This window comes from Lacerta agilis, chromosome 12, assembly GCF_009819535.1.
Source record: "Lacerta agilis isolate rLacAgi1 chromosome 12, rLacAgi1.pri, whole genome shotgun sequence".
NCBI lineage: Eukaryota > Metazoa > Chordata > Lepidosauria > Squamata > Lacertidae > Lacerta > Lacerta agilis.
Genome location: NC_046323.1, coordinates 11,534,743 through 11,557,389, shown reverse-complemented (window position 1 = coordinate 11,557,389; position 22,647 = coordinate 11,534,743). Strand labels below are relative to the sequence as shown.

Genomic DNA, 22,647 nt, shown 5'->3' with positions numbered 1-22,647 from the left:
CTTAGGAATGTTGGAGGATTTCATGTGATTATTTTTTTTAAGTGAATGAATCCGATTTGCACTCCCCAGACTAATAACACAGATCGGAACACAGTTATCCTTTAGGTTTCTTTGCACTTCTCCAGATTTTGAGCTTCAGAGAATATACCAAAGCACTGATGAAAATCCATGTTTTTGGTTCATATGTATGCACGAATGCGTAATTTGGGAGAAGGTGGTTTTTTAAAGGCGTATTCCATGAAAAAAAAAGTTCAAAATAAAGCAAATTCCCATTCATTTTTTAAAAGAAAAATTACACTGATGCAGAATTTGATGGGATTGACTTGTGAATGAAGTCCTGTGAAAGTAGCATGGACCATAAATAGACTGATCTGTCCATCCTTATGAGACCCAACCTAATATGACTAAAGACTATATCAGAATCCCTGCGATGGGGTGAGCTCCCGTTGCTCGGTCCCTGCTCCTGCCAGCCTAGCAGTTCGAAAGCACGTCAAAGTGCAAGTAGATAAATAGGTACCGCTCCAGCGGCAAGGTAAACGGTGTTTCCGTGTGCTGCTCTGGTTCGCCAAAAGCGGCTTTGTCATGCTGGCCACATGACCCGGAAGCTGTATGCCGGCTCCCTTGGCCATTAACGCGAGATGAGCGCTGCAACCCCAGAGTCGGACACGACTGGACCTAATGGTCAGGGGTCCCTTTACCTTTATATATGATATGTTATGATAAAGATTAGGCTGTGCACTGGATTTGACTAAAGCAAGCTGATTCAAGAGGGTTTGAGCTTCAGTGGAGTTGGGTACAGGCAATCCTGAATTGTCTGGGTCAAGTTAGGAGTCCCAGTGTGAACTGGGGCTGTCAATGGGTGTGGTGTCAGATGGGAAGGCTGCAGTCCCCAGCAAGATGCACCTTCATAAGTACTCAACCCACAGGGAAGGGGCTTGCAAACCAGCACCCTGCAGGATTGAACCCTCCTGCTCTCTGTGGTCAGGAAAGGAGATGAAGCATTTCCTTCTCCTGTCGCCCGCACAACTTTGCATTTCATTGGGGTCTTAAAAACCCTAATTGAACATTAGACCCATTCTGTAGTCCTATTATTAATTTAGGAATTAAATTTATATGTCACCCTTCATCTGAAGATCACAGGGAGGTTCACAACAGAAAAATGCAAAATGAGAATACAAAACACACAATAAAATGAAAACGAAAACAACAAATAACCCTGTCCCCACAAGCACATTTGAAAAGCCATAGAATGTTAATCAGACAAACACCTGGTTGAAGAGAAATATTTTCGCCTTGCGCCTAAAGGTATGTAATGAAGGTGCTAGGCGAGTCTCCATGAAGAGAGCATCCCACAAATGGGGAGCCACTACAGGAAAGTCCCGTTCTCGTGTTGCCACTCTCCAGACCTCTCGTGGTGGAGGCACAAGAAGAAGGGCCTCAGATAATGATTGCAAGGTCTGGGTCGGTTCACATGGTGATAGAGGCATTGCGGTCCTGAGCCGTTTAGGGCTTTATAGGTCAAAACCAGAACTCTGAATTAGGCCTGGAAAGGAATTGGCAGCAAGTGCAGTTTGCCCAAGACTAATGAAGAAGAATAAAGTTAGGAGAAGGGGATTGCACCCAGGACATTACAAACCCATAGAAAATAAAACTAACACAACAAGAGTCTGGCTCCTGGATCAAGTCAATAGCCCATCTGGTCCCAACACCCTGTTGCCACAGTGGTCCATGGGAAGCCTACATAAAGGGCCTGAGAGCAACAGCCCCTCTCCCCACTCCATGTGTTGCTGTGACAAATGATGGGGAATCCTGGGTAATCTGTTAGTCCTTGTAAGCAGAATCAATTAAGCTTGCAAAAGCTATTTATAATTAGCAATTATAAAGAAATCTGCAGGGTCCTAATTATAATGACACAACAATGAAAACAAGCGGCAGTCTGGGTGCGGGGAGGGAAGGGAAAGTTCCAAAAAAGAAGCAAAGCATAGAGGGCACATCACCATTCTTATAATGTTTATCGTGATGATATCACAAATTGCCATCTTCCTGTTGTCAGGGTGATGATCTCTGGAGAGTTTCTCTAGATTTATATTACAATGCCGCCACACGAGTAGTGGCATTATTTATTGAAACCTAGTGGCAGCAATAAGTGCTTTCTTTGGACTATTTAGCAAAAGAGATGAAAATAGTTAAGTTGTCTGTATCTTTGTATCTGCCTCACATCTATCATTAATTCATCCTGTCTTTGGGAGCCCATACTTTTAATAAAGCAATTCTGCTAGGGAATGTTCCATATCATCAAAACTGGGAGAGAGGGGGGAAATGGATTGACACCCACTCACCCCTAAAAATATTGGTTTTCTATTCACCCCAGGCACAAATACATCAAAAATGGTGCAATTACCCCAGCAATCTGTTTGTTTTGCTTTATTCAGCTGAAAGTGAGGGCTGATCCTTAGCTAGAGGACAGGACAGGGCCGGCCCATCCATGAAGCAAAGTCAGGCAACTGCCTCAAGTGGCAGGATCCACTGGGCAGCTGATCCAGCCGCCAAGGAATGCCTTGCCCACCTCTGTTGCTGCTGCTTGGAGTCCGGATTTGCCACCTCCTTGGCAGCCCCACCATATGCCATCTCTACAGCGGCCTCTTGGTGAATAGGAGTCACCGCTGGCCTCTTCCCACCCTTGTTCCCAATGTAGATCTTCACTCCTGCCTTCTTTCCTGGTTGCGGGGTGGAGGCACCATTTTGTGGTTTGCCTCAGGTGCCAAAATGTATTGGGCCAGCCCTGGGATGAGGTGCAGCACTGCTGGAGTTCTTTCCCTTGTCTATGCCTGTGAACATAAACATAGTCTTGCAGTATTCTGTCCCCACCAAATACCAGCCACACGTTTGGGGAAGCTCGCAAGCAAGATATGACACAGTCATGTGATTGCAAGGCTTGTTCTCCATATTTTCAGGACCCTGTTCTTATTGCTTTAGGACACTGATGGCTAAACTCGGCCCTCCGGCTGTTTTGGGACTACAATTCCCATCATCCCTGACCACTGGGCCTCTTAGCTAGGGATGATGGGAGTTGTAGTCCCAAAACAGCTGGAGGGCCAGGTTTGGCCATCACTGCTTTAGGATCATGTTTTGCCACACTTGCCAATCAACCCACTTTTATAATCTTGAAGTTAATTCACCTGGCTACAGTAATCAACGCCTAGGATAGACTAATGTAGCATGTTGTACACGGAGCCTTGCCTGAAAAGCATGGAGATACTGCAACTGTACAAAATGGGGTAGTCCGATTGTTAACTGGGACTGACAGCTGTGAATAAATTAAAAAAATCTTCACATACTGCTGGTTTGTTTTCAGGCTTAATTAAAGGAACTGCCTGGCCTTTTAAGCTGTACATGGCCTGGGACTAGGGGATCTGATGGGCAGGTTCAAGGAGGAGAAGATGGTGGTTCAAAACGACAAGGGGCTGGTCTGTCTGTAGGACTGTCTTTTTTTCACATGCACCTGCCCACCGATTTGTTTGACAGTAGGGTGGCCCTATCTACAAGGACAGTCCTCTATCTGAATGACAGTTGAGGAGAGGCCTCTATTTGAAGGGCTGTTGGGACTAAGTCTGGCTTAATATCTGAAAGACTACACAGATAACATTTGAGGTGAAAAGAAAGGAAGTATTACAAATGTTACTTATAATGAAGTGACCATACCAAGTTACAGGTAGGTAGTCGTGTCCGACTCTTCGTGACCTCATGGACCAGAGCACGCCAGGCACACCTATCCTCCACTGCTTCCCGCAGTTCGGCCAAACTCATGTTAGTAGCTTCGAGAACACTGTCCAACCATCTCATCCTCTGTCGTCCCCTTCTCCTTGTGCCCTCCATCTTTCCCAACATCACGGTCTTTTCTAGGGAGTCTTCTCTTCTCATGAGGTGGCCAAAGTACTGGAGCCTCAACTTCAGGATCTGTCCTTCTAGTGAGCACTCAGGGCTGATTTCTTTAAGAATGGATAGGTTTGATCTTCTTGCAGTCCATGGGACTCTCAAGAGTCTCCTCCAGCACCATAATTCAAAAGCATCAATTCTTCGGCGATCAGCCTTCTTTATGGTCCAGCTCTCACTTCCGTACATTACTACTGGGAGACTCTCAAGAGTCTCCTCCAGCACCATGGTCTGCCATAGTCAAAACAAAATAAAAATAAAAAAATTCTTTCCAGTAGAGTAGCACCTTAGAGACCAACTAAGTTTGTTCTTGGTATGAGCTTTCGTGTGCATGCACACTTCTTCAGATACCATACCAAGGATTGCGACTCACACGCACACACCACTTTTAGTGCCTCACAAATATTACAAGCCAAAGACCTTTAAAACGAAAGGAAAAATTGTTTATGTTTTGTGTAGATAAGACTGGCTTTTTGCACAGAGCTGCAGTCATTTTAGTAATATTTCAGTATCATTTATTAGAGTGTTTAATAAGCTTGGGGGATAGATATCAAGTGCGAGGGAGGATGAGAATTAACGACTATGCAAGCAGCAGAGGAGGAAATAATTACAGTCTTCGTAGGGGAAGAGGTTTGAAAAAATAAAGAGCTCTCTGGGAGGCTTTTTCTTGTTACTTTCACTGTTCATAAAAATGCAGACGTTGTTTCCAATGAGATGCTTTGGAACTGGAATGGAACAGAGAAATAATTCACAAGGGCTTTTAAGGTTTTAATTATATCACGGTTAGGAGCGGTAGGTAGGCTCCAGTGGATAAAGCAAATTAATGCAACTACACTGGTGGAAAGCTTTCTTTCTCTATAAGTTGTTACCTTGGCTGGAATTATGGGTGGTGTCCGAAATTAGCTGTGCTCATAAGAATCATTGCACTGCCCTGTTTTATTAATGCTTTATTGATGGATATTATTATTATTCTTGATGTACTCCTTTGTGTTCTTGGTTATAGTGCTGTTGCATCGATTTCTTATGATCTTATTGTGTCCTGAATAAGCGTCTCCACAACCATCATTCAGCCTGGACACTGAGGTCCAGCGCTGAGGGCCTTCTGGTGGTTCCCTCACTGCGAGAAGTGAGGTGGCAGGGAACCAGGCAGAGGGCCTTCTCAGTGGCGGCACCTACCTTGTGGAACACCCTAACCATCAGATGTCAAGGAAATAAACAACTATCTGAGTTTTAGAAGACATCTGAAGGCAGCCCTGTTTAGGGAAGTTTTCAATGTTTGATGTTTTAGAGTGTTTTTAATATTCTGTTGGGAGCCGCCCAGAGTGGCCGGGGACACCCAGCCAGAGGGACGGGGTATAAATAAATAAATAAATAAATTATTATTATTATTATTATTGGTGTGTTGTTGTTGTTGTTGTTGTTTTTAAATGCTCAGTAGATCCATTGAAATTAATGACTAAATCAGGTCCATTAATTTAAGTAGCTCTGCTCCAAGTGAGCTGGAACCAACCCTATGTCTTTATTGGGGCGAGAACCATTGTCCCATAAAACCAATGAGTCACATTGGATACGAACCTCCTAGGCATGACTCACCCCAACTGGGTAGGGGAAGAAGCCCACATCCTGCTGCTTAGTTGCACATGCTGCTTGTTGATTCAGGGCTACAAGTGCACTGCCAAGCAGATGGGGGCAATCGCCTGCTTGGATGTAGGTGGGACAACACACATTCTCTTGTCAAATCTCCCGAATGGGAGGATTAGAGCAGCAAAAGGAAGAAACCTGCTTGTAGCCTGATGTTGCGTGCAATGATTTCTGGATCAGGCCAAAATGTATTTTATCATTAAGGATGTGTTTTTAAAAAAATGCAGGATGTGCAGATTTCAAAGGATGGCTGTGTTTTTGTTCGTGCATTGTTTTAGGAAGTGTGAACAGGGTAGGTTCACATTGAAATATGACTCAAAGAAGAATTCCACCCCCATTGCTAGATCCAAGCCATTTAAACCATATGAGCTACATTAGCTTACTTCCACGCCTGCTTTCTCAGCTAGGTCCCCGAGGAGTCTGGAAACCAATTGTTAGATGCCTCAAAGGAAACACTAATAAACCATCATAAACGAGTTGTGAATTCTCTAAAAAGATTGTGGTGAAACATGGTTTTCATATATGGGCTATTGGGCTTGGAATAATGTGCTAAACACAAGAAAGATTTCCCGCTGGACAATAATGGGCAACGGCATCTGATAAGGCAATATTTTAGGTATCCTGGCTCCAAACTGTAAGGGGCTTTGCTCACCAGTATCAATCAGCAGGGTCAGCCCAATAAAATTTGGCACCTGAGGCGGACGCCAAAATTACATTCCCCTCCCTGAAAATCTACTTCAGGAACATGGGGGAAGGAAAAGCAACATTGGGATCTGCTGTCCTTGTGAATCCTGCCACCCGAGGCAGTCACCTCCCTTTGCCTCATGGGTGGGCTGGCCCTGGGTACCAGCACCTTGAACATAGCCCTGTAGCTAACTGGATGTCAGTGCCATTCTTTCAGACAAGGTGTAATATGATACTCAAATGAGCAGTCAGTCCACCAAGTTTTACAGCGGCTGCAGCTTCCAAGTCAACCTCAAGGGCAGCCCCACAAAGAATGCATTGCCGTACTCCCATCTAGATTATGTAGATCAGTGTCCTCTGTGGTTTGTAAGTGCCTATCCTGTCCCATTCTACTTCACTGACTGAAGATGTTCCAATGAGACTGCATGATGTAAGGGTGCTTCCGAAGGGGAAGAGGGCAGGTGCATTTTCAGAATTGAGGTTTCCAGCCCCCAAATCTATTAATGGGGCATTTCAAAGGAACTGCAAATATACCAGAGGGACAGTCCCATTGCCATTGATGGTTGTAGTTCTGGTGGTAAAGTCTCCTAAGATATTCTGAGTTTGGTCTGGTCAAGTTTGTGCAAGGATAATGAGCTGGGATCATGAGATACAGCAGAGCTGGGGGGACCTTTGGCCCTCCAGATATCGCCCCAAGCCAAAGATTCCCCAGCTCTGGCATAAGAGGAAAGGAAGGAGATCGGAGAAGGGAGCCAAGATGTTGTCTGGAAAAGAAGTGTATTTCATTTGCTCCTTTGAGGTATGTTGCTGACTTTTCCTAGGACCACATGACTGGCCAGCCCAATCAGCTGTTAGAGAAGGATGTTATCAAATAAGACTCACTCCCCTCTAACCTGAGGCTGTAAGGGTGTCTCCCAATGGATGTGTAATGTTATTTATTTTTAGGTATTTATTGCATTTATGTCCACTTTTCCTGCTAGGAACACAAAGCGGCAAACACTGTATCACATGCACACCATGGTATCCTCACAAACTCTTTGAGGAAGACTAGGATGAGAGAGATGGATCCTAGTGAGCTTTATCACTGAATGTGGATTTGAACCCAGGTCTCCTGGGAGACCTGCACAAGTGGTGCAACGTGATATAAAATAAGAACCAAATAGTTCTGTGTGCAGGGTGCTTCAGACTTTGTTTTCATCAAACACCAGACCTCAGTGCTGCATAGCAAGTTATATTTGGAACCCAGGAGAAATCCAGTGTGGTGCTGACACAGCCAAACAACGGAGAGAACTTCAATTTATTAATTTGCAGTTTTCCCTGAACAATGGCTCATGGCGTTTTATATATAAAGATAAATTTAAAACAGTGTGTTGCCTTCCAAATGCAAATGCCTACGTTTAACTTCAGATTGCTTTGTACTGCGTAATGGACAAGAAAGCAGCAGGTAATGAATGCAGCCAGAGCATTTGGGGAGTGAAAGGGAGGGTGTGTGTGAAATGAAATATAAAGACAAGCTGTGGATGCAGATGGAACTGTTAGGGTCTAAGGATGTTCCTCTGGGGGGGGGCACATCTTTTCCTTTCAACAAACCCCCAGACAATTGCAGAAGTCTGTAACGTGTTCACATGGTGTACATTACAGTAGACTGAAGCCGAATCTTGCCAAGACCAGGATGCTGGTGAACGGTTCCCAGGTCCAAAAATGGAGGGTTGCCTGTTTTAGGTGGGGTTGCACTCCTTTTGGGGGAATAGGCAGTTCTTGGAACGATCTTTGTCCATGGAAGAGTGCCTGCCACCAACTTCAGCTGGTGAACTAACTGTGCCGTTCCCTGGACAGGAAATACTTGGCTACTGTGACTCATGTGTTAGTAACCTCTCTTTTAGACTACTGTAATACATTCTGTCTTGGGCTTTCCTTACAGCTAGCCCAGCTGGTGCAGAATGCTGTGGCCAGGGTGGTAAGTGATGCTCCTTATGGGCTGTCATATACTGGTCTGAGGCAGGATCCCACAGAGAACGAGGCCGGGCACACTATGGACATCTCCAAGTTGAACCATCTTGCTGCAACAAGGGTCGGAAGCAAATGGAGGAGGCCTCTGTATGCAGACTACCTCCACCCCTTGTAGAGAACATTTGAGCTTTAAAGGGTGAGACTTCCTCCTAAGCTGAATTGAAATACCAACAACTTGTCATTCAGAGAACTAGTAGAAGAATGAAAAGAAAGGCACTGAGGAAGAGGTTTTTATCAAATCATTGCTTCCCTCAGCACTGTGACTGGAGATTGTTGGGTGAAAGATTCCAGCCCTAGATTGGAAGACACACCTCTTAATGAGCAAACTACAGCTTCCCCACCTCTCTCTGCACCCTGGTGGTTCCCTCATGTCTTCTTCTTTTTTGGCGATCAGATTGTCTTCCACAAATACAGTTTTAACATTGAGTCCATAAGTGAATGTGGAGGCCAATTCTGGATCCAAACGTCCTTCCACAGTGAGGACATAGGTTTCTGGGTGGAGTTGATCATTTGGGATGGGTTTTTGGAAGACGCCTGTGCGTGAATTTATGTGTGTAGATCAGTGCAAGCTGATCAACGCAGAGTCTTCGCAGTAAGGCTCTATTCCGATGGCATGAGTATCATGATGACCGGTAGATTCTTATCTGCTGCAGCCTGTTCTGCTGTTGAAGACTTCTTGGATCATTCTTTGTCTGGCTCTTCCCCTTTGACCTTACTGCCTTGCTGGGAGTACGAGACTCCCGACAGCTTCGCTCACAAGTATTTAAGGATTTGATTAGATTCATGTTGGTTGCTGCCAGATTTGTGATAACACAGCTGTGAAAGTGCTCTAGGACTCCTCCTTTAGATATCTGGTATGGTAAACCTTGGGAAATTGCCATTGCAGCGAAGCTTACACACCCAATCAATGTCATCAAGGGACCAGTAAAACAGAATACCCTTTTTTGCAGAACGGAGTAGTTTTATTATTCATGCTAATAAAAGCAGCATTACAAGGACACGCCCAGCATACAACAATCTGCAGAAACAGTTAATGATTCAAGTATCTGGGGAATTACCATCAGTTGATGTTGTTCATGATGCCCTTAAATCCTCTGTTTGATTATTATGATAATGCTGATTGACTTCTATATTAGACTCATAATGAGAAAGACTATCATGGTAGCTCAGCTGTCACACCACTGCAGTTGTCAGACCCTTCCTTTGATCTGGAATTTTGTTTTGTTTGAGAAACGTTGCTCTTTGATACAATCACATACAGCCCCTATCGTCTGGAAACCATTTTTTGGTGGCCGCTATGGTGCTGTAATAACTGGCGTATAAAGGTAAAGGGACCCCTGACCGTTAGGTCCAGTTGCGGATGACTTTGGGGTTGCGGCACTCATCTTGCTTTACTGGCCGAGGGAGCCAGCATACAGCTTCCAGGTCATGTGGCCAGAATGACTAAGCTGCTTCTGGCGAACCAGAGCAGCGCACGGAAACACCATTTACCTTCCCGCCGGAGCGGTACATATTTATCTACTTGCACTGTGTGCTTTCGAACTGCTAGGTTGGCAGGAGCAGGGACCAAGCAAAGGGAGCTCACCCCATCGTGGGATTTGAACCGCCGACCTTCCTTGTATAGCATGAATAGAAAAGGGGATGTGAGATTTGGGGACAGCAAGGGTCAAAGTAATGCATGCATTTTATGTTTTCATTTTGTGTTTTTAGAAAGGGCAGCATACAAATTTAATAAATAATTATAATAACCCCCTGCAGTGCAGGAACCTTTTGCCTACCGTGCAACCCTGAGATTAAGAGTCTCATGCTGCACCAAAGGAGCTTTCCCAATATTGCCAAGGAAGATGCTTCTCTTCCCAATTAGCACATATTCATCTGAAGGGCCTTCTACTTATTGACAGCACCTGTTTCCCTCATCAACTTTTTAAAATCTTTAAAAAACCACAACGGCTAAATACAGGCCTTCCCATTTTGGCCCGATTATGGCTAATCCAATACAGCTCTCGCAAATCCTGCCTCTAATCTCCATAATAACTTGTCCCTGCTGTTGCAAAAAAAAAAAAAAAAAAAAAATCTTCATTTATATTCTGGGAACTAAATTCGAATGGAGCGCACCCCCTCCAGCTTATTCAGCTGGCTCCGATACTTGATTATTTGACGCATTGGACGCAAACTCAGCTATAGTGAAACAATTCAAAGGGAGCAAACGCCTTACGTGCCTTGGTAGCTCAGTTGGGTAGAACGTGGTGCTGATGACGTCGAGGTCGCAGGTTCGACTCCCCCCCCAGAGGCGGACAGCTGCATATCCCTGGGGGTTGGACTAGATGACCCTCAGGGTACCCTCTAGGATATCTAATTCTATTTAAATTTCCCGACTCCCAGGGTATCTTCCATGCGTTCTCACAGCCGGGAATTCTAAGAGGGATCTGGGAGTGGAGGGGGGGGGGGGAGAGAGAAGCGGCTGGGGGGGAGAGAAGCGGCGGAGCGGGACCCGCCGAGGGATTGGCTGGCGCCTGCCACGTGACGGACGCTAGACAACATGTGCTATTGGCCTCCCTGGGCTTGCCGGGGAGCATCGTCTTGCGTTGCGCGTGGCGGCGGCGGCGGCGGCGGGAGATCGCCGGGTTCCTCCGCGGTAGATCTTCGCAGCGGCGCTGCTCCTCCTGAGGTAAAATCTGAGGTGGTGGGGGAAAGGGGGACGCTGCTTTTTCGGGAACCTTGCTGTACGTTTTGCTCCTTCATTCCCTCAGAAAGTGTGTGGAAACCCCAATTCCGTGTGGCGAGGATGGGACTTGCGGACGGATTGGGGGGCGGGCGGGTCGCGTTTTACGTGGGGTTTTTTTTCCTTTTCTTTGTGAGAGTTAAAAGAGGCGGGGGGGGGGAAGATCCGTGAGGCGTTGGAAATATGACTTGGGTTTTCTTTTCTTTTTTTGCCTCCCTCTTCTGGTTTTGAGGGTGGGGGTGGAAAGGGTGGAAGGAAATATATCTTGTCATTGTCACCATCATCACCATCATCATTTTATTATTTACAAAGCAGACAGTTTAAAATAAAACCTGGGAAATGCCTCTCGACTGAGAGGCGGCTTCGGAAATGGGGAAAGGTGAGGAGAAAGGGTGGCATGCAATATATCTTGTCATTATTATTATTATTATTATTATTATTTACAAAGCAGGCAGTTTAAATTTAAACCTGGAAAATGCCTCTCGACTGAGAGGCGGGTTCGGAAAAGAGGAAAGGGGTTCTCAGGTTATCCAAATGAACCGGGGGTTAAATGGACCCTGTTGTTCTGTAAGGCGAATTTCAAGTGGGTTGGGTTTGGTGTTTTTTGTTTTTTTTGCTACAGCCGGTTAAAAGCACATAACGTTTCAGCCCTGATAGAAGCACGCCTCTCTGAAGCAGCCAAGCTACAGAGAGATTTCCATGGAAATTGTAGAGTTGGGAAGGGACCTCAGGTGTCATCTAGTCCACCCCCTGCAATGCAGGAATCTTTTGCCTCATGTGGGGATCGAACCCACAGCCCTGAGGCTTGTGCTCTACTGGCTGAGCTGGAAGTGAAGGTAGGTGGGTGGGTGTGGGGGTGAGATGGAAGACAAGTGAGTGCAAGACCAAATCTTAAGGGAAATTAACTTTCCATTAGCCATCACACCCATACCTAAAAATCAAATGGTTCCTTGAAGCCCCGGGGGGTATTAATAATTACTGCAGAGAATGTGTCTGTGGAAGACATTTCTCCAAGGATCAATGGCTGTTTGTTTATTATTCATTTAAAATATTTATGAATTCATCTTTAATCATGGGTTTCTAAGCACTTTACAACAGATTTAAAAAAAAAAAACAGAACAATGTACGCTGCAGCACAAAATAAAACAGTAGGTTATTAAAAGGGACCAAATAAAATGAACTGTGCAGTAGGAATGTGGAACATATAATCAAGCAGAAAAGGTTTTCTATCATGTGAGCAGGGAACATTAGTGTGCTTGTGTCTGTTTATGTGCACATACATGCTCACATTTTTTTTTTAAATGGGGATGCTATTAGCTTATTTGAACAGGCTGCTAGTCTTAGGCAGGTAAATTGTATAAATTAACCTCCAAGTCCCATAGTTTGATTCACTTCTGAATCTACATGGATAGGATTGTGATGTGAACTGCCCTGAGACCTCCAGGTATAGGTGTATAAGTTGAATAAAAAACAAAGAAATAAAGGTAAAGGGACCTCTGACAGTTAAGTCCAGTCGCGAACAACTCTGGTGTTGCGGCGCTCATCTCACTTTACAGGCCGAGGGAGCCGACATTTGTTCACTTCCGCAGACAGTTTTTCCGGGTCATGTGACCAGCATGACTAAGCCGCTTCTGGGGAAGCCAGAGCAGTGCACGGAAGCCGTTTACCTTACTGCCTGTTTATCTATTTGCACTTGACGTGCTTTCAAACTGCTATGTTGGCAGGAACTGGGACCGAACAACGGGAGCTCACCTCATCGCGGGGCCTCGAACTGCCGACCTACCTCCCGATCAGCAAGTCCAAGTGGCATAGTGGTTTAAACCACAGTGCCACCTGCGTCCTGTTAAATAAATAAATAATGAAACTGTATCCATGTTGCACAAAAAATGTAATATTTAAGAGGAACTCCGTTGATTTGCCTCTGGAGATAATTCCATAGGGATGTTTCTGAAAAATGATGCTGTCATTTTTCAACTGATTCCCCCCGCTTCCAACCCCAGGTTCTATGTTGTCTGTTTTTTGTTTTGCTTTTTAAGCAAACTTGGAAAAAGTTGGCACCTTGCCTATTTAGCACCAATTCAGAGAACCAAATGCTCCTATGTTCAAAAACTTGTGTGAATTTTTCATCATCAGTGTTCTTTAACTGGTTTTCCTTAACTGATTTTCCTATCTACTGGGAACAAATGCTCTAGGATTCAGAAAAAGTGTGTTCTGTTTTCTCATCTCTAGCATTTTGTTTTCAGCATTGCATGCTACAATGAGAATATCAAGGCTTCCAGCAACATTTGTTACTGTACCATCAAGTCTTACCATAAATTATCCCCTGTGACCATCCTTGTTTGAAAATATTTGTACAAAGTTATCTTGAATGCGCAGGCACTAAGCTAATTAAGGTAAATTTATTTCTGGTAAGTCTGATTTTCAGGGATTCTTCAGCTGCTAAGGATTCTACAGGATTTTTTAAAAGGATTCATCAACTGAGAAAATTTATAATCCAGTTAAGGAGCTGAGAGCTTACTTCACACTTGTAAATTGATGTTCTTGGTGTGTATATATATCAGAAATGACTAGGAAGAGTTATTTATATTTTTATAGGGGAAGAAGAAACAATGAATTGAGAATAAATTGAGCAAAAGCATTAATGGAGATAACAGCCTATATGATGTGTACAAGCAAAAATGCACAGGGAAACATGCACCAAAATGTATAAATGCAAGATGTTAATGGAAGCTTTGGATGCAATCTCCAATAGCTAAATGAATTTAAGCTACAGTCATAATACATTCACATCCCCAATGAGATACATTGTATTTAATCCAAGGAAAACTAATTGTGATTAAGATTCAATCCTAAGTACATTTCCTAAGGTGTCAGGACCCATCTAGATAGCTGTTTTACTGAGGATATGTGCAGTATCATGTCTTTGATATGTGAATAGTGCATAGTACTGGCAGCACATTATTGTTCTTTATCCGTTCTTCCCCAGTATTCCTGCATCCACACTTTAAACTCTGCCTATTCCGTTTTCCACATTTCCTCCACCCCCAGTTTCCCCTTTCCCCCAAACTAAAGTTAGTTGCCTTTGAAGCCATGCCACCATACTTTAATTTTTTGTCTTTTTCATGTTTTATGTTAAGGCTGTGGCTGTTGTGCAAAACCATGGTTGTTTGCAGGGAGAAAAAAAACAGTATCTGGAATCAACAGGAAATAAAGTGGGAGTGATGCTGAAAAACAAATCCTCCTCCTCACCATGAAGATTTCATATAATCATGACTTGACTGATAGATATGCCCTCCATGAATATTTTTCAAACCCCGTTTTATAACCAACCTGTGGTCACCACTATATCTTTATGGCAGGGAGTTCTATAAATTAATTATTTGATAATGGCTCAGTTTGCACATAACACTGATGCCTTAGGAGCAAACATGCAGGCTTACAGAGAGGACTCAGTGCAGCATCAGAATAACTGAAGAGAGATCTCACCAGGAGCATCTCATTCACACTAAGCCACAGTTTGGTCTAGCATTACATGAAAACAAAGTCAGTGTCTTATATAGCAGTTTTTCATATAAGAAAACTATATACTGTATACACAATCACTTGTGATGTGTGAGGAGAGTGTTTATTTTGCCACAAATGAGGAAGATGGCTGTGCATGTTATCTCTGCTAGGGGAAACCTTAATGTATCAATCAGCCCTTTGCTCCATTAATTTCTGTGGTATTTTCTTCAGTGTGATATATTACCTAAGACAAAGGTGCTACACTAGCAAGCAGAAGAGCCATTAGATAAATTTTAGTGTTATCTTCCCAGCAAAAAGTAGAAGTTAAAAAACAAAATCTGGTTTTGAGACTGAGCTAGTTCAGTGGAGTCAGTGAGAGATGCCTTTAATAGCTGCCATTTATTACTTGGAAGTATCAGATGGGCACTGCTACAAGTAGGATGTGGAAAGGCATGGTCTGTTGATAATCAAGCTGGACTGAATACACATAAGAACATAAGAGCTTTCTGTATCAGGCCAAAGGCCATTTAGTCCAGCATCCTGTTCTCACAGTGGCCAACCAGATGCCTGTGGGAAGCCCATGAGCAGGACCTAAGTACACCATCACTCTTTCCACTTGTGATTCGTAACAAGTGGTGTTCAGAGAGTTACCAATTTCCACAGTGGAGGAAGATCACTCACTTTTGAAAAGCAACTGATCCACCTCAAAAGGGAAGGGGATATTTGTCAACTGTTGGGTCTGCAAAGTTTGTTTCTAACTTCTCTAAGTAAGGGGAGCTAAGTTCCCCCTCCTTTTTTATGGAGAAGTGGCCCTCAGCTTAGACAGGACTTTGAGCGATACTGAAGTGCTCACCTGGTTGATGCCCTTTTGTCCAGTAGCACTGAAGTGCTGTATGACTTGGTTTTATCAGGGTTCTCCTTCCTTGTGTTGTGATCAAAAGTAGTGTCCCCATTACAGCAGTGGGTTTACTGTACTGGCCTTTTCACCCTCAGGGCCACATTATTCTCTAGGTAACTTTCTGTCGGGGAACGTTGCCAGTGGTAGGCATGCCGAAAGGCAAAAAGAGCGCAGAAGTATCAATTTCAATGTTACCTTTGTATAAGAGGCTAGTTTAGACACAAACTCACACACCCTCTCTATCTTGCATACAAAAAAAAACACAAGAATTTTCAGGAATCCAGCCAGGTAAAAACACCCAAGGTTTGAAGTGAGAGCAGTGAGAAGCTTGGAGGGCTGCATTAGGTCCCCAAGGCTGAGATCCCTCACCTCTGTGTATCAGCAATAAGTTAGCTATAGAGGTTGGCTGACACTCAAGTCCACAGTGTTGTTATGGTGGACTTTCACCATTCAAAATAGCATCTACATTACAGCAAGCACACTCTGAGTCTTAGAACACCTTGCCAGTTTTTCCCCCCTTTCCTTTTTTTTTTTTTGGAGATGTTACCAGACAAGGAAGCTCCCTCTGTTTCACAAGGCATCTCAGCGTCTTGACAAGGCAGATGCAATAGCATCATAAGGAATCCTTGTCAAAACATCCTCCTACTGTGTAGGCTGTAGGCACGGTGATTTATTATGCTAGAAGGAGATAGCATTTTTTTGTGAAAATTCCAGGAAAGCACAGGAAGAATCATTTCCTTTAGTTATCTTCTAGTAGAGTCAGAGCTATAGTTGGTATATCCTTGCTACAGCACTGCAGATATACAATGCCGTGTGGTACATCTTCCAAACAACTGAAAATTACGCAATTGACTAAAAATACTGAGATTTTAAAATGCTTTTGTTTTTTGAAAGAATTGACCTTCTAGTTTACAAACTGCTGTTCATATTCTCAGTTCCCCCCCCCCCTTAAAGCTGTGTGCTTGTAAGAATGCAGACATTTTCACTCCCCACCCCTGTTTGAGAAAAAATAGTTTTTGTTGGGCCAAGTGCTGTGCACATTAATTAAAAGTGAGCTTGAAAAAAGATCTCTGTTCTATAAATACAGGGGAATTCCCAACTTATGTGGGGGTTCCATTCTGGGCTAGTGTGCACATCACTGGAATGCACACAGGTGGGAATTCCCCCATTTGTCTCCCACCCAGCTCCATTCCACACTGTTCCACCCCTGCCCTGCCCCTTTTGGTTCTGTTTTCAGTGCATGTGTCAGTGGGAATTGGGTGCTTATTGCATGCAAGTGGGCAGAAAGGGAGGCCTGTAATACTGAAACATTCAACAATAATACTGTATTTCATGATGTCATCTGGTGGAGGCCAGATTCAAAGGATTTGATATTTTATTGTCTTCTGATTGAAGTATGTGCCTCATCAAAGTAATTAATTCATCTTACTGAGCAACTAGGCAGCATATGGCTCCAGATGGCTTTATACAAACTCTGGCTTGTTTAAACTCCTTTGAGACGATTCCTCCCCTCCTTCCATGATGCATGTTGCCCCATTGATATATTCCATTCTCTGACATATCTTATAATGAACAGAGTGCAGATTTGACAATATCTCAGTTGAACATTTTATGTCACCATTTGCAACTCACTACTGCTCATTTTAGTGCTTAGTTCTTCTCAACCTTGCATGGTCATAGGAAGCTGCCTTGCACTGAGTCAGATCATTGGTCCATCTTGCTCATTATTGTCTACTCAGTGACTGTTCAGGGATTGAACCTGGGACCTTCTGCATGCAAAGCAGATGCCCTACCATTTAGCTACCACCCTATCTCAGATGTCGTATGTGACCAAGAGGGCCATTGTCTTGTGTAGGGTGGTAACTAACTACACTCATTCCTGGTGTTTGGAGATTTGGACAGGTAGATACAAGGCTTAGTGCTTGAATTCCTGCAGCGTGCTCTACAAAGGGCTGCATTTAAAGTGTGAGTAGAAATAACACTTGGTTCAGAATGCTGCTGCTAAGGCTGTTAACAAATTCAGTTCATTATTGAATTGTAAATTATTTCTTACCCTCCCTTCACCATGAAAGTTTGCTCTGCTGGGGTTGCCACAGAGAATACCCTCTTTTATTGTGAAACCAGTCTTTGACTGGACAGTCCTTCAAATAGACAGCTCCTTCAAACATAGGGCTGTCTACTGTGACGTAGGACATGTGGCCACCCTACTTAATAGGCCTATCATAAGTGTTACTCAGCTATCTGATGTTGGCACTTTGCTTACATCCACTTTATATGTTCTAGATGCTATAAAAACAAGTTCTGAGAAGAACTTTCAGAACATAGAGGGATTAGCCTTTCAGATCTATTAACACCTGAATTGTAATAGTATATTCTGAAATATAGATGGATTTCATTTTCTGGAAACCACCAGAGAAGTTTATATGCTCCCATTTAAGATCAATGACCCACAGAATTGTTGTGGCCAATTGAAAGGAAGGTGATCTATCTGGGGAGATTCTATTTTGATGGAACACTGTGCAGAATGCAGTATGGCTAAGTAACTGGACATAATCACACTTTCTTTTAACTTTTCAGCTTGTCTCAATTGACAATAATCTTGAAAGCAAGACAAAGAATAATCCATCACCACAAATGAGAAAAGGTAGAATCAATGGACAATGAGAATAAAAGTGTGACAGAGAGCTTTTACACATCTCGCTCCAAGGTATGTTTATGGTCATGGTTTTCTATTATTGTTCTTTGTGCTCGTGAGGGAGAGCAATAAGGTGGGTGTTTGCATGCTTTTGGAGGGTAGGGGTGTGACACTGGTTGAATATAATGATAATAACATCCCTGTTATACCCAGTATAGCCATTGATTCTGGCAATCTTGGAAATGTGCTGTAGTACCAGAGTCAGCTGGAGGCCTCTAAACAGACATGTAAGTGGGAGGGAGTTTGTAGGTTACACCCTTCCCCAGGCCACAAACCTCACTGGTCCTCCACACCATCCTTGATTGGCTAGAGCACATCCTTGAACTCTGATCATGCCTCTTGATTGACTGAATGGAAGTGTAGCAGAAGTGTTTCAGTGTAGCAGAAGTGAATGCTGAAGCTCTAAGGAGAAAAATAAGGTGGGAAAGGACTTGTGGTGCTTTGGGTCACATGTCACAATCCCATTCTGTAGATGCCCATGGTGCTATCATAGCCATCCAGGGCTACTAATCTATTCTTTCCAGAAATTTTACAGGTGGCTAACAGTAATATCCTAGTTGAGTGTTCTGAATCATCATCATCTGGCTTGTTTAGCCACAACCTCCCTCATTCTTGCAGCAACCCATCTAGAAAGGGAAGTGCCTTGTGTTGACTGAGGGGCCAGGGCATGATTTTTTTTACTGTGCTATACTTTGTGTATAACTGAGTTAAAGGTTAGGAAAAGAATCTCTGGAGAAATAGGTAGTGAGACCCTTGCCTCGTTTCTGATTTCATCTTGCAACAAGTGACCCAATATACTATATAACACATCATTTTGCTTTTTAAGACAGGGATGGGGGACTTGTGTCCCTCTGGATTTTCTTTGACCTCTGGCTAGCACAGTCAGTGGTTAGGGATGATGGGAATTTTAGTCCAATAACTTTTGGAAAGCCACCGGTTCCTTATCCTTGACTTGTGTCTTATGATATTTATGCAACGCTTTTGAAGTGGGCCTCATAATGCAGTTTTCATTAGATTGTTACAACAATAAGCATCAGTAAACATGTCAGAGGCCCCATCTGCATTATATTTTTAAAGCAGTATTATACCACTATAAACAGCCGTGGGGTTCCCCCCCCAAAAAACCCTGGGAACTGTAGTTTGTTAAAGCTGCTGAAAGTTTGTAGGGGACCCCTACTCCCCTTATAGGGATGTGGGTGGCGCTGTGGGTTAAACCACAGAGCCTAGGGCTTGCCGATCAGAAGGTCGGCGGTTCGAATCCCTGTGACGGGGTGAGCTCCCGTTGCTCAGTCCCAGCTCCTGCCCACCTAGCAGTTTGAAAGTGCATCAAAGTGCAAGTAGATAAATAGGTACTGCTCCAGCAGGATGGTAAACGCCGTTTCCGTGTGCTGCTCTGGTTCACCAGAAGCGGTTTTGTCATGCTGGCCACATGACCCGGAAGCTGTACGCCAGCTCCCTCGGCCAGTAAAACGAGATGAGCGCCACAATCCCAGAGTCGTACACGACTGGACCTAATGGTCAGGGGTCCCCTTTACCTTTACCTTTACCTTTACCTTTACTTCCCTTATAGAGCTGCAATTGCCAGAGTAGTTTAGTAGCTAACTCCTTTTCCTAGGGAACTCTGAGAATTCTAGCTGAATAAAGGGAACAAGGGTCTCCTCACAAGTCTCAGCACCTCTAACAGATCGCAGTTCTCAGGATGCATTGGGGAAGCTATGACTCTTTAAAGTGGTATGATACTGCTTTAAATATATAGTGCAGATGGGTGGGGCCACAATAAAACAGAAAAGACAAATGCAAGGGCAAGATGGCTTGTTCATAAGTGCCTGTGGTAGCATTTGAGAAAGGAAGGGGCCTCTGCTGAAAGCCGGATGGTGGCAAATCCCAAGCTGTTTCCATTGCTGCTTTTCTACCCTAGGACCATAGCCACAAGCCAGGAGACCAGACCTACCATTAGGCAAATCAAAGCAGTTGCCTCAAGAGGCAGATAATGGAGGGCAGGCACCCTGCTCCTATTCCCTTGAGTCTCTTAAGTTAGCCAACTATCTCCAGTTGATATAAGATTCCAGCTGCGAGTCTTGCTGGATTCTACAGGTGTCATCTTGTCCTCCAACTCAACAGTGTAATGCCTTGGGCCAGCAACCATGAAGCACCTGAAAAGTCAGGGGCAGTGTGAGAGAATTTTTGTTTTTCATGACCTGATTGTTCCTCGTTAAGAGGGCAAATAGTTGGTTCCCTGCTTGTGCCCTCCTCCACCCAGTCTTAAAGAGACCTTGAATCATTCTCCCTGAATCGAACATCCCCCAGTGTCCCTGGTCTCGTATAAATGGAGATGCATAGCTTGTGGCATATAAAGCATCTTATCTTCAGACTATAGGCTTGTACATTGAGGACAATAATAAAGAAATGTTGCTGGAATAAGTACAAAATGCTTTCACCAGCATCTTTTCAGAATTACCCATTGATTCTGAAAGATTTGCTGAGAGTCTAGAAATAAACACAGTACTTGCATTTCCCTGAAGTTGGCATGTACTCAGGCCAAATGGTGGTGCTTTAAATTCAGTTCACTGTGGAAGAGATGATACTGTGTACGAGACAATTGAGAATAGCTGTTACTCCATTTCCTGGCTCGTCTGGGTTTTATGCAGTCACTTAACAGCACTGAAGTGCAGCTGTTGAAAAGTGGTAAGGATAATCTTTTGTACTGTTAGTGCTTAAGATATTAAAAAAAAACAGACCCAAAATGTATTGCAGTGACAATTTAGGACTCGGATTGAGACACTGTTTATTGGTTGATATAAAATGTATGTTTTGTAAACACTGAGCAGTGTCTGCTTTAAAACAATACTTTACTATTCTATATAGCACTTTCCAGAGCTTCTTGTTCATGAAGGGAAATCTTCATAAAATACTGTATCAATGGTGTCTGACTGACACCATATTGACTGAGGGTTAAGATATACAAGAATAGTAGAAATATATGTTGGAGATATTCACAGGATGGTGCTGACACGTTTGGTGGGAAGGATCCAGGTTTTTGTGGAAGAAGGCACTGTATGCCATTGTTTGAAATTGAGAGAGCTATGATTTGTGATCCTATGGACATTTTTTAATAGATAAGAAGGAAGCTCTCTGGCTCGCGCCTCGGTTTAAATAGCTCCCCCCCAGCCAGTGGATTGGCTGGCTGGTACTTTGATGTGCCCAGGACCTCTGGTGCTGCTCACTGCCATGGCGCCCGCCATGTTGCCTTGCTGGAAGTCCCGAGGCATAAATCTGGGGACATTAATTAAAATCCGGGGACAAATTGGTGAATCTGGGGACTGTCCCCGGGAACCTGGGACGTCTGGTAACCCTAGCCTATCCAGACAGGAACTTGTCTCCTATGCCCACCCACATTTTCTTCCTTATGTTATTCTATCAAATGTCATGTATATTGCAGGAGCTATACACATAAATAATTAAATGAATTATCAGAAAAAATGTTTTCTGTGTGGTGAGAAGGTCCAAGGGCTGTGTAAGCTGCAGGTTTTTGAGCCCCCACCCTTGGGCAAGATACTGTCAGTGAGCCCCCTCTGTCAGTGAGTCTACCTTCTCGCTGCAGCAGTACCAGGAGCCTCTTGCCAGTGTTGAGGAGGGGGGTCCCTCAGCAGATGCTTGACTATGCAAGCTCTTGTCACCAGCTCTGGGCAGGGCTTAGTGAAGTCTGACTTCCTTTGGAAGGAGAAACCTCTTACAATATTTTCAATATTTGAGTTTATTTACAAATATGCAAGTTGAGCGTAGCATTCCTACCAACAGCAAATCCCCATGTCAGATCCCTGAGGAGCCACCCCAGTACCCCTAAGGTAGCCCCTTTCCTTTCATATCTCTCTGTCCCCCATCCTCACTTCATTTTAAAAATGCTCCTGTTCTTCTTCTATCCAGAACACTAAAGAGAACTCCAGCTGTTTCCTGACCATTGGCCACTATTCATTAAAAAATACCAACCAATAGGCCCCAGAGTGTCAATACAGAGCGTGGCTCACATTATGTCATTTGTCTTGATGTATATCTTGCATAATTGGAAGTGGTCTCACCATAATCTTTCTTCTTCAAACAGTAGCAGCCAGAGTGTCTTTCATAATTTAGCCTCTTCACTCCTGCATCCCTAGTGGTACGTTTGCCTTTTTTGCAGAACGTGATGCCTGAAGTGAAGTGATTGAGATAGCAACTAAGATGTTTTCTCTCTCTTTCTCCAGCACATACGTGCATACACACCTCTCACTTCCCTCTTGTCTCATGAGAGTAAGTTAGAAGAAGTCATTAATCCTTCATAAGACAAATCATGAAGGGCTTCATTTCGGAAGTTCCAATGTTCCCAAAGCAGATGTTACCGTACGGATTTATCAACAAAGCCAGTGTGTGATATGAAATGTTTTGTGCTTTAACTCTCATGTAGCTATTTTACTAATATAAGGCATATTGGCCTCAAATAAACTGATGAAAGGGAAGGCACTACAGATAAAGCTCAGAGCCTTGAGAATTTAATCACTGGGTTTTCATATACGGAAGACCTATGGG

The 22,647-nt window shown here is 43.8% G+C and overlaps 1 protein-coding gene and 1 pseudogene across 2 annotated transcripts in view; both read left to right on the top strand.

Moving 5' to 3' along the window:
• The first annotated feature begins 10,865 nt into the window (after positions 1-10,865).
• TMEM108 (transmembrane protein 108) overlaps positions 10,866-22,647 on the top strand; it is a 178,632-nt gene continuing 166,850 nt past the window's right edge. For both annotated transcript variants that reach the window (XM_033166350.1, XM_033166349.1), the window contains exons 1-2: positions 10,866-10,936; positions 17,970-18,099. The gene's annotated coding sequence lies outside the window, so the exon portion shown is untranslated. The remainder of the gene's footprint in view (positions 10,937-17,969; positions 18,100-22,647) is intronic.
• Positions 18,046-22,647, top strand: part of LOC117055949 — a 39,977-nt pseudogene continuing 35,375 nt past the window's right edge.